Source organism: Chionomys nivalis, chromosome 21 (assembly GCF_950005125.1).
Source record: "Chionomys nivalis chromosome 21, mChiNiv1.1, whole genome shotgun sequence".
NCBI classification, from domain to species: Eukaryota; Metazoa; Chordata; class Mammalia; order Rodentia; family Cricetidae; genus Chionomys; species Chionomys nivalis.
This window is the reverse complement of record NC_080106.1, coordinates 54232513-54245742: the sequence shown is the minus strand read 5'-3', so window position 1 is coordinate 54245742 and position 13230 is coordinate 54232513.

The window sequence follows — 13230 nt, the reverse complement described above, 5'->3', positions numbered from 1 at the left end:
TTTGCTAAGTTTGAAAGCATTGTTAGAACTGAGATCAGTGTTCCTTTTCTCAGTACAAGCTTTACTTTGAAAGATAATGGCGTTCCCTTGAAAGTTTATTAATTTCTAGAAAACTTTAGTAAGAAACTCACATGTGTTTCTTTGTAAAGGCAAGCTGTTGTTTGCTACGTGTGTAAGGATTGATAGAACTGAGATCAGTGTTCCATTTCTCATTACAAGTTTTACTTTGAAAGATAATCACGTCTTTTGAAAGTTTACTTATTTCTCAAAAGCTTTAATAAGAAACGCACATTTGTTTCTTTGTAAAGGCAGGCAGTTGTTTGTTACGTGTGAAAGCATTGTTAGAACAGCGATCAGTGTTCCGTTTCTCAATACAAGCTTTACTTTGAAAGATAATCACGTTCTTTGAAAGTTTATTAATTTCACGAAAGCTTTATTAAGAAACGGACATGTGTTTCTTTGTAAAGGCAAGCAATTGTTTGCTAAGCGTGAAACCATTGTTAGAACTGAGATCAGAGTTCCTTTTCTCAGTACAAGCTTTACTTTGAAAGATAATTGTGTTCTTTGAAAGTTTATTAATTTCAAGAAGGCCTTAGTAAGAAACGCACATGTGTTTCTTTGAAAAGACAAGCAAATGTTTGCTAAGTGTAAAAGCATTGTTAGAACTGAGATCAGTGTTCCTTTTCTCAGTACAAGCTTTACTTTGAAAGATAATCACGTTCTTTTGAAAGTTTATTATTTTCACGAAAGCTTTATTAAGAAATGCACATGTGTTTCTTTGTAAAGACAAGCAGTTGTTTGCTATGTGTGAAAGCATTGTTAGGACTGAGATCAGTGTTCCGTTGTTCAGTACAAGCTTTACTTTAAAGATAATCGCGTTCTTTAGAAAGTTTATTAATTTCACGAAAGCTTTACTACCAAACGCACATGATTTTCTTTGTGAAGACAGGCAGTTTTTTGCTACATGTGAAAGCATTGTTAGAACTGTGATCACTGTTCCTTTTCTCACTACAAGCTTTACTTTGAAAATAATCGCGTTCTTTGAAAGCTTATTAATTTCACAAAAGCTTTATTAAGAAACGCACATGTGTTTCTTTGTAAAGACAAGCAGTTGTTTGCTACGTGTGAAAGCATTATTAGAAATGAGATCAGTGTTCCTTTTCTCAGTACAAGCATTAATTTGAAAGATAAATGCATTCTTTTGAAAGTTTATTACTTTCAAGAATGCTCCAGTATCAAACGCACATTTGTTTCTTTGTAAAGACAAGCAGTTGTTTGCTAAGTGTGAAAGAATTGTTAGAACTGAGATCAGTGTTCCTTTTCTCAGTACAAGCTTTACTTTGATTGATAATGGCATTCTTTTGAAAGTTTATTAATTTTACGATAGGTTTATTAAGAAACGCACATGTGTTTCTTTGTAAAGTCAAGCAGATGTTTGCTACATTTGAAAACATTGTTAGAACTGAGATCAGTGTTCCTTTTCTCAGTACAAGCTTTACTTTGAAAGATAATCACGTTCTTTTGAAAGTTTATTAATTTCACGAAAGCTTTTGTACCAATCGCACATGTGTTTCTTTGTGAAGACAGGCAGTTTTTTGCTACATGTGAAAGCATTGTTAGAACTGTGATCACTGTTCCTTTTCTCACTCAAGCTTAATTTTGAAAATAATCGCGTTCTTTGAATGCTTATTAATTTCTCAAAAGCTTTATTAAGAAACGCACATGTGTTTCTTTGTAAAGACAAGCAGTTGTTTGCTACGTGTGATAGCATTGTTGGAACTGAGACCAGTGTTCCTTTTCTCGGTACAAGCTTTACTTTGAAAGATAACCCCGACTTTGAACGATTATTAATATCACAAAAGCGTTATTAAGAAACGCACATGTGGGGCTGGAGAGATGGCTCAGAAGTTAAGAGCATTGCCTGCTCTACCAGAGGTCCTGAGTTCAATTCCCAGCAACCACATGGTGGCTCACAACCATCTGTAATGGGGTCTAGTGCCCTCTTCTGCCCTGAAGGCATAGATACAGACAGAATATTGCATACATAATAAAATAAATAAATATTTAAAAAAAAGGAAAGCACATGTGTTTCTTTGTAAAGACAAGCAGATATTTGCTACGTGTGAAAGCATTGTTAGAACTGAGATTAGTGTTCCATTCTCATTACAAGCTTTACTTTAAAAGATAATCTCGTTATTTTGAAAGTTTATTAATTTCACGAAAGCTTTAGTACCAAACGCAGATGTGTTGGTTTGTAAAGACAAGCAGTTGTTTGCTACATTTGAAAGCATTGTTTGAAATGAGATCAGTGTTCCTTTTTTCATTACAAGCATTAATTTGAAAGTAAATGAATTCTTTTGAAAGTTTATTACTTTCAAGAATGCTCCAGTATCAAACGCACATGTGTTTCTTTGAAAACGCAAGCAGTTGTTTGCTACGTGTGAAAGCATTGTTAGAACTGAGATCAGTGTTCCTTTTCTCAGTACAAGCTTTACTTTGAAAGATAATGGCGTTCTATTCAAAGTTTATTAATTTCTAGAAAACTTTAGTAAGAAACACACATGTGTTTCTTTTAAAGGCAAGCTGTTGTTTGCTACGTGTGTAAGGATTGTTAGAACTGAGATCAGTGTTCCGTTTCTCAGTACAAGTTTTACTTTGAAAGATAATCACGTCTTTTGAAAGTTTACTTATTTCTCAAAAGCTTTAATTATAAACGCACATTTGTTTCTTTGTTAAGGCAAGCAGTTGTTTGTTACGTGTGAAAGCATTGTTAGAGCTGCGATCAGTGTTCCGTTTCTCAGTACAAGCTTTACTTTGAAAGATAATCACGTTCTTTGAAAGTTTATTAATTTCACGAAAGCTTTATTAAGAAACGGACATGTGTTTCTTTGTAAAGGCAAGCAATTGTTTGCTAAATGTGAAACCATTGTTAGAACTGATATCTGAGTTCCTTTTCTCAGTACAAGCTTTACTTTGAAAAATAATTGTTTCTTTGAAAGTTTATTAATTTCAAAAAAGCTTTAGTAAGAAACGCACATGTGTTTCTTTGAAAAGACAAGCAAATGTTTGCTAAGTGTGAAAGCATTGTTAGAACTGAGATCAGTGTTCCTTTTCTCAGTAGAAGCTTTACTTTGAAAGATAATCATGTTCTTTTGAAAGTTTATTATTTTCACGAAAGCTTTAGTAAGAAATGCACATGTGTTTCTTTGTAAAGACAAGCAGTTGTTTGCTATGTGTGAAAGCATTGTTAGAACTGAGATCAATGTTCCGTTTCTCAGTACAAGCTTTACTTTAAAGATAATCGCGATCTTTTGAAAGTTTATTAATTTCACGAAAGCTTTACTACCAAACGCACATGATTTTCTTTGTAAAGACAAGCAGTTTTTTGCTACATGTGAAAGCATTGTTAGAACTGTGATCACTGTTCCTTTTCTCTTTACAAGCTTTACTTTGGAAGATAATCGAATTCTTTTGAAAGTTTATTAATTTCTGGAAAGCTTTAGTAAGAAATGCACATGTGTTTCTGTGTAAAGGCAAGCAGTTGTTTGCTATGCTTGAAAGCATTGTTAGAACTGAGATCAGTGTTTCTTTTCTCAGTACAAGCTTTACTTTGAAAGATAATCACGTTCTTTTGAAAGTTTATTATTTTCACAAAAGCTATAGGAAGAAATGCACATGTGTTTCTTTGTAAAGACAAGCAGTTGTTTGCTATGTGTGAAAGCATTGTTAGAACTGAGATCACTGTTCCATTTCTCAATACAAGCATTACTTTAAAGATAATCGTGTTCTTTTTAAAGTTTATTAATTTAACAAAAGCTTTAGTACCAAACGCACATGATTTTCTTTGAAAAGACAAGCAGTTTTTTGCTACATATGAAAGCATTGTTAGAACTGCGATCAGTGTTCCTTTTCTCACTACAAGCTTTACTTTGAAAGATAATCGCATTCTTTGAAAGCTTATTAAGTTCACAAAAGCTTTATTAAGAAATGCACATGTGTTTCTTTGTAAAGATAAGCAGTTGTTTGCTACATGTGAAAGCATTGTTAGAAATGAGATCAGTGTTCCTTTTCTAAGTACAAGCTTTACTTTTATAGATAATCGCGTTATTTGAAAGTTTATTAATTTCACAAAAGCTTTATTAAGAAACGCACATGTGTTTTTTTGTAAAGACAAGCAGCTGTTTGCTACGTGTGAAAGCATTGTTAGAAATGAGATCAGTGTTCCTTTTCTCAGTACAAGCATTAATTTGAAAGATAAATGCATTCTTTTCTAAGTTTATTACTTTCAAGAATGCTCCAGTATAAAATGCACATGTGTTTCTTTTTAAAGACAAGCAGTTGTTTGCTACGTGTGAAAGCATTGGTAGAACTGAGATTAGTGTTCCTTTTCTCAGTCAAGCTTTACTTTGATAGATAATGGCGTTCTTTGAAAGTTTATTAATTTTACGAAAGCTTTAGTAAGAAACGCACATGTGTTTCTTTGTAAAGGCAAGCTGTTGTTTGCTACGTGTGTGAGGATTGTTAGAACTGAGATCAGTGTTCCGTTTCTCAGTACAAGTTTTACTTTGAAAGTTAATCGCGTTCTTTCGAAAGATTAATTATTTCTCAAAAGCTTTAGTAAGAAACACACATGTGTTCCTTTGTAAAGGCATGCTGTTGTGTGCTACGTGTGTAAGGATTGTTAGAACTGAGACCAGTGTTCCTTTTCTCTGTACAAGCTTTACTTTGAAAGATAATCACGACCTTGAATGATTATTAATATCACAAAAGCTTTATTAAGAACCGCACATGTGGGGCTGGAGAGATGGCTCAGAGGTTAAGAGCATTACCTGCTCTAGCAAACGTCCTGAGTTCAATTCCCAGCAACCACATGGTGGCTGACAACCATCTGTAATGGGGTCTAGTGCCCTCTTCTGGCCTGCAGGCATAGATACAGACAGAATGTTGCATACATAATAAAATAAATAAATATTTAAAAAAAAACGCACATGTGTTTCTTTGTAAGGACAAGCAGATATTTGCTACGTGTGAAAGCATTGTTAGAACTGAGATTAGTGTTCCATTCTCATAACAAGCTTTACTTTAAAAGATAATCTCGTTATTTTGAAAGTTTATTAATTTCACGAAAGCTTTTGTACCAAAAGCAGATGTGTTTCTTTGTAAAGACAAGCAGTTGTTTGCTAAGTTTGAAAGCATTGTTTGAACTGAGATAAGTGTTCCTTTTCTCATTACAAGCATTAATTTGAAAGATAAATGAATTCTTTTGAAAGTTTATTACTTTCAAGAATGCTCCAGGATCAAACGCACATGTGTTTCTTTGAAAAGTCAAGCAGTTGTTTGCTAAGTTTGAAAACATTGTTAGAATTGAGATCAGTGTTCCTTTTCTCAGTACAAGCTTTACTTTGAAAGATATTGGCGTTCTTTTGAAAGTTTATTAATTTCTAGAAAACTTTAGTAAGAAACGCACATGTGTTTCTTGGTAAAGGCAAGCTGTTGTTTGCTACGTGTGTTGGGATTGTTAGAACTGAGATCAGTGTTCCGTTTCTCAGTACAAGTTTTACTTTGAAAGATAATCGCGTTCTTTTGAAAGTTTACTTATTTCTCGAAAGCTTTAATAAGAGACGCACATGTGTTTCTTTGTAAAGGCAGGCAGTTGTTTCTTACGTGTGAAAGCATTGTTAGAACTGCGATCAGTGTTCCGTTTCTCAGTACAAGCTTTACTTTGAAAGATAATCACGTTCTTTGAAAGTTTATTAATTTCACAAAAGCTTTATTAAGAAACGGACATGTGTTTCTTTGTAAAGGCAAGCAATTGTTTGCTAAGCGTGAAACCAATGTTAGAACTGAGATCAGAGTTCCTTTTCTCACTACAAGCTTTACTTTGAAAGATAATAGTGTTCTTTGAAAGTTTATTAATTTCAAGAAAGCTTTAGTAAGAAACGCACATGTGTTTCTTTGTAAAGGCAAGCAGTTGTTTGCTATGTGTGAAAGCATTGTTAGAACTGAGATCAGTGTTCCTTTTCACAGTACAAGCTTTACTTAGAAAGATAATCGCATTCTTTTGAAAGTTTATGAATTTCACGATAGCTTTAGTAAGAAACGCACATGTGTTTCTTTGTAAAGGCAAGCAGTTGTTTGCTACGTGTGAAAACACTGTTAGAACTGAGATCAGTGTTCCATTTTCAGGACAAGCTTTGCTTTAAAAGATAATCGTGTTCTTTTGAATGTTTAGTAATTTCAAGAATGCTCCAGTACCAAACACACATGTGTTTCTTTGTAAAGGCAAGCAGTTGTTTGCTACATGTGAAAGCATTGTTAGAACTGAGATCAGTGTTCCTTTTCCCAGTACAAGCTTTACTTTGAAAGATAATCGCGTTCTTTGAAAGCTTATTAATTTCACTAAAGCTTTATTAAGAAACGCTCATGTGTTTCTTTGTAAAGACAAGCAGTTGTTTGCTACGTGTGAAATCATTATTAGAAATGAGATCAGTGTTCCTTTTCTCAGTACAAGCATTAATTTGAAAGATAAATGCATTCTTTTGAAAGTTTATTACTTTCAAGATTGCTCCAGTATCAAATGCACATTTGTTTCTTTGTAAAGACAAGCAGTTGTTTGCTAAGTGTGAAAGAATTGTTAGAACTGAGATCAGTGTTCCTTTTCTCAGTACAAGCTTTACTTTGATTGATAATGGCGTTCTTTTGAAAGTTTGTTAATTTTATGATAGCTTTAGTAAGAAACGCACATGTGTTTCTTTATAAAGTCATGCAGATGTTTGCTACATTTGAAAGCATTGTTAGAACTGAGATCAGTGTTCCTTATCACAGTACAATCTTTAATTTGAAAGATAATCACGTTCTTTTGAAAGTTTTTTTATTTCACGAAAGATTTAGTACCAAACACACATGTGTTTCTTTGTAAGAGCAAGCAGTTGTTTGCTACGTGTGAAAGCATTGTTAGAACTGAGATCAGTGTTTCTTTTCTCAGTACAAGCTTTACTTTGAAAGATAATCACGTTCTTTTGAAAGTTTCTTATTTTCACGAAAGCTTTAGTAATAAATGATTTTGTGTTTCTTTGTAAAGACAAGCAGTTGTTTGCTAGGTTTGAAAGCATTGTTAGAACTGAGATCAGTGTTCCTTTTCTCAGGACAAGCTTTACTTTGGAAGATAATCGCGTTCTTTTGAAAGTTTATTATTTTCGCGAAAGCTTTAGTAAGAAACGCACATGTGTTTCTTTGAAAAGACAAACAAATGTTTGCTACGTGTGAAAGCATTGTTAGAAATGAGATCAGTGTTCCTTTTCTCAGTACAAGCATTAATTTGAAAGATAAATGCATTCTTTTGAAAGTTTATTACTTTCAAGATTGCTCCAGTATCAAACGCACATGTGTTTCTTTGTAAAGACAAGCAGTTGTTTCCTAAGTGTGAAAGCATTGGGAGAACTGAGATCAGTGTTCCTTTTCTCAGTACAAGCTTGACTTTGATAGATAATGGCGTTCTTTGAAAGTTTATTAATTTTACGAAAGCTTTAGTAAGAAACGCACATGTGTTCCTTTGTAAAGGCAAGTTGTTGTTTGCTACGTGTGTAAGGATTGTTAGAACTGAGACCAGTGTTCCGTTTCTCAGTACAAGTTTTACTTTGAAAGATAATCGCGTTCTTTTGAAAGTTTACTTATTTCTCGAAAGCCTTAGTAAGAAACGCACATGTATTTCTTGGTAAAGGCAGGCAGTTGTTTGTTACGTGTGAAAGCATTGTTAGAACTACGATCAGTGTTTCGTTTCTCAGTACGAGCTTTACTTTGAAAGATAATCACGTTCTTTGAAAGTTATTAATTTCATGAAAGCTTTATTAAGAAACGGACATGTGTTTCTTTGTAAAGGCAAGCATTTGTTTGCTAAGCGTGAAACCATTGTTAGAACTGAGATCAGAGTTCCTTTTCTCAGTACAAGCTTTACTTTGAAATGTGGTGGGGCAAATGAATGTAGACAGATTATATAGATATATACAACTTTAATAAGGAAATAAACTTACAGGACCAAAGGTTCCCGCGGTGTACCGGAAAAGCGGAGCAAAAGAAAAAGGGCTGCTGGGCTCACGCCCGGCAGATTTATCCGTAAACATTAGCCCGAGGCGAACACGCCCCCAATGGGTGGGGCTATGTCCCTACATCTCCCCCTTTTGTCTAAATAAGATAAAACCAAACCAAATACAACTATATACAATAATAACAAATAATAAATATAACAAACAATATTGAGAAGAAAACTTTTGCTAAACATTCTATCTCAAGGAGTCTAAATAACATAGAGAGTAACTACAATTATATAATCTTCAACTCCGTCAAAGATCTGAGAAGGGAATAAAGATTACTTAACAATCGAGAGATATCCAAAATGTGCAACAATTGACAGAGACAACTGACTACCTGGGCAATCACCCAAAGTCTCGTTTTCAATGTTGAGTCAACCAACTTTGGCTGAGGCCTAACATAACTGGCATACCATTATTAAAGGCAAGGAACTTTATTAGGACTATCCTACCCTGTCTTGGCAAGATAAGACAATCCTGTTTCATCCACTTAGGGATATTCTGTATCTTTGTCAGAAGTTGAGGTATGGGCTTTTATTAACCCAAAGGCCAGTTCTGCCAAGAAGACAAGCTCCCAGTGGAGAAACAGTACCAGTACAATTTTCTATAGACAGTAATTTACAAATACCAATCATCCCAAAAAACCTGCGCCCATGTTCCCAAATATTGTTTATAAATGTTCTTTTACATTTAAAGGGGGAAATGATATAGATATGAATAATTTGCATTGCTATGGATTTTAAGGTTAATTTTGTTATATGTATATGTATTTCTGCTCTTAAGGTATTGTGATTATGTAGTTCATTTAAAAATGTAATGTAAATATAGGTTGTTAATGGATAATCATCGATAATAGTAAAGCTTATAGTCATGTTAGTTAGATTTTCTAGATATGCATAGATATATTTCAGATAGGCATTCTTCATATCTTTCAAAGGCTACAAAATATGGCATTTAAGTGTTTTAATAATTTAGGGCTTTTTATGACAATGAGACACATCTGCTCCTGGCAGCACCAATCTACTTCAAGAGGAAAATGGGCATCGAAGAGGCTCCTTATGGAGTATGATAGCCATTTGGACAAGAAACTGCTCTTGCCTGGACTGTTGCATAAACTGGACACAGAGAACCCTCAGAGAGAGGACTACTGAACTCGCCTAAAGGTGAGACGGTCTTTCAGGGTTCCTGACTCATAAAAGAGTCAAAGAGACATTCTACAGGACACAACAAAAAGTGACTGAACTGTCTTTGGAATTTCCTGCTTGATAAAAATGTCTGCTGGATACTATGGGCCTGAAGGCTGAAGATGGATGCCCCAATGGTACAGAGGAACTTTGAGTGACTGTCCAGGCAGCGAGATGTCTCTGTCATTTCTAGAGTTTTGGATTTCTTGTTTACTTAGGTAATATTATATCCTTCTGGAGTCTTTGATGGAGTTAAAGAATGGTTAGTTATAGTTATAGTTTTCCTTAGTAATGATAAAAGATAAAATAAATATAAATATTGTAACTGTAATTCTTGCTTGATAACCATTTTGTTATATGTAATTTTACTATGTTAAAGTTAAAGCCTTTCTGTTTTGTTTAAACAAAAAAAGGGGAAATGATGGAGAGTTACTTTCATTTAATAAAGAAACTGCCTTGGCCCATTTATAGGCCAGCCCTTAGGTGGGTGGAGTAAACAGAAAAGAATGCTGGGAGAAAGAAGCCGAGTCAGGAGTCGCCATGATTCTCCCACTCCAGACAGACGCAGGTTAAGATCCTCCCTGGTAAGCCAGCTCGTGGTACTACAGAGAATATTAGAAATGGGTTAGATCAATATGTAAGAGCTAGCCAATAAGAGGCCGGAACTAATGGGCCAAGCAGTGTTTAAAAGAATACAGTTTCCATGTAATTATTTCGGGACATAAGCTAGTCGTGCGGGCGGCCGGGTGCCGGGGACGCAGCCCCGCCACTCATATTACAACATTGAAAGATAATTGTGTTCTTTGAAAGTTTACTAATTTCAAGAAAGCTTTAGTAAGAAACTCACATGTGTTTCATTGAACAGACAAGCAAATGTTTGCTAAGTGTGAAAGCATTGTTAGAACAGAGATCAGTGTTCCTTTTCTCAGTACAAGCTTTACTATGAATGATAATCGTGTTCTTTTGAAAGTTTATTAATTTCATGAAAGCTTTAGTACCAAACGCACATGTGTTTCTAAGTAAAGGCAAGCAGTTGTTTGCTACATGTGAAAGCATTGTTAGAACTGAGATCAGTATTCCTTTTCACAGTACAAGCCTTACTTTGAAAGATAATCGCATTCTTTTGAAAGTTTATTAATTTCACGATAGCTTTAGTAAGAAATGCACATGTGTTTCTTTGTAAAGGCAAGCAGTTGTTTGCTACGTGTGAAAACACTGTTAGAACTGAGATCAGTGTTCCATTTTCAGGACAAGCTTTACTTTAAAAGATAATCGTGTTCTTTTGAATGTTTATTAATTTTAAGAATGCTCCAGTACCAAACGCACATGTGTTTCTTTTTAAAGGCAAGCAGTTGTTTGCTACCTGTGAAAGCATTATTAGAACTGAGATCAGTGATTCTTTTCTCAGTACAAGCTTTACTTTGAAAGATAATCACGTTCTTTTGAAAGTTTATTATTTTCACGAAAGCTTTAGTAAGAAATGCACATGTATTTCTTTGTAAAGACAAGCAGTTGTTTGCTATGTGTGAAAGCATTGTTAGGACAGGGATCAGTGTTCCGTTGTTCAGTACAAGCTTTACTTTAAAGATAATCGCGTTCTTTAGAAAGTTTATTAATTTCACGAAAGCTTTACTACCAAATGCCCATGATTTTCTTTGTAAAGACAAGCAGTTTTTTGCTACATGTGAAAGCATTGTTAGAACTGTGATCACTGTTCCTTTTCTCACTACACGCTTTACTTTGAAAATAATCGAGTTCTTTGAAAGCTTATTAATTTCACAAAAGCTTTATTAAGAAACGCACATGTGTTTCTTTGTAAAGACAAGCAGTTGTTTGCTACGTGTGAAAGCATTATTAGAAGTGAGATCATTGTTCCTTTTCTCAGTACAAGCATTAATTTTAAAGATAAATGCATTCTTTTGAAAGTTTATTACTTTCAAGAATGCTCCAGTATCAAACGCACATGTGTTTATTTGTAAAGACAAGCAGTTGTTTGCTACATGTGAAAGAATTGTTAGAATTGAGATCAGTGTCTTTCCTCAGTACAAGCCTTACTTTGAAAGATAATCACGTTTTTTGAAAGTCTATTAATTTCACGAAAGCTTTATTAAGAAACGCACACGTGTTTCTTTGTAATGACAAGGAGTTGTTTGCTACGTGTGAAAGCATTGTTAGAACTGAGATCAGTGTTCCTTTTCTCAGTACAAGCATTATTATGAAAGATAATCGCGTTCTTTTGAAAGTTTATTAATTTCACGAAAGCTTTAGGACCAAACGCACAAGTGTTTCTTTGTAAAGACAAGCAGTTGGTTGTTACTTGTGAGTATATTGTTAGAACTGAGATCAGTGTTCCTTTTCACAGTACAAGCTTTACTTTGAAAGATAATCGCGTTCTTTTGAACGTTTATTAATTTCAAGAATGCTCCAGTACCAAACACACATGTGTTTCTTTATAAAGACAAGCAGTTGTTTGCTACATGTGAAAGCATTGTTAGAACTGAGATCACTATTCCTTTATCAGAACAAGCTATATTTGGAAAGATAATCACGTTCTTTTGAAAGTTTATTGATTTCACAAAAGCATTAGTAAGAAACACACATATGTTTCTTTGTAAAGACAAACAGTTGTTTACTACGTGTGAAAGCATTGTCAGAACTGAGATCAGTGTTCCAATTCTCAGTAAAAGCTTTACTTTGAAATATAATCGCGTTCTTTTGAAAGTTTATTAATTTCAAGAATGCTCCAGTACTAAATGCACATGTGTTTCTTTGTAAAGGCAAGCACTTGTTTGCTACATGTGAAAGCATTGTTTGAACTGAGATCAGTGTTCCTTTTCTCAGTACAAGCTTTATTATGAAAGATAATCACGTTCTTTTTAAAGTTTATTAATTTCACGAAAGCTTTAGTACCAAACGCACAAGTGTTTCTTTGTAAAGACAAGCAGTTGGTTGTTACTTGTGAATGCATTGTTAGAACTGAGATCAGTGTTCCTTTTCACAGTACAAGCTTTAATTTGAAAGATAATCGCGTTCTTTTGAACGTTTATTAATTTCAAGAATGCTCCAGTACCAAACACACATGTGTTTCTTTATAAAGACAAGCAGTGTTTGCTACATGTGAAAGCATTGTTAGAACTGAGATCAGTGTTCCTTTTCTCAGTACAAAGTTTACTTTGAACGATAATCGCATTCTTTTGAAAGTTTATTAATTTCACGAAAGCTTTAGTACCAAACGCACACGTGTTTCTTCGTAAGACAAGCAGTTGTTTGCTACGTGTGAAAGCATAGTTAGAACTGAGATCAGTGTTCCTTTTCTCTATACAAGCTTTTCTTTAAAAGATACTCGCGTTCTTTTGAAAGTTTACTTTTTTCAAGTAAGCTACAGTACCAATCACTCATGTGTTTCTTTATAAAGAATAGCAATTGTTTGCTACCTGTGAAAGCATTGTTAGAACTGAGATCACTGTTCCTTTTCTCAGTACAAAATTTACTTTGAAAGATAATCACGTTCTTTTGAAAGTTTATTAATTTCACAAATCTTTAGTAAGAAATGCACATGTGTTTCTTCGTAAAGACAAGCAGCTGTTTGCTCCTTATGAAAGCATTGTTAGAACTGAGATCAGTGTTCCTTTTCACAGTACAAGCTTTACTTTGAGAGCTAATTGCGTTCTTTAAAAGTTTATTAATTTTAAGGATGCTCCAGTACCCAACACAGAAGTGTTTTTTTGTAGAGACAAGCAGTTGTTTGCTACGTGTGAAAGCATTGTCAGAACTGAGATCTGTGTTCCTTTTCTCAGTACAAGCTTTACTTTGAAAGATAATCGCGTTCTTTTGAAAGTTTATTAATTTCACGAAAGCTTTAGTAAGAAACGCATATGTGATCCTTTGTAAAAACAAGCGGTATTTTGCCATGTGTGAAAGCATTGTTAAAACTGAGATCAGTGTTCCATTTCTCAGTA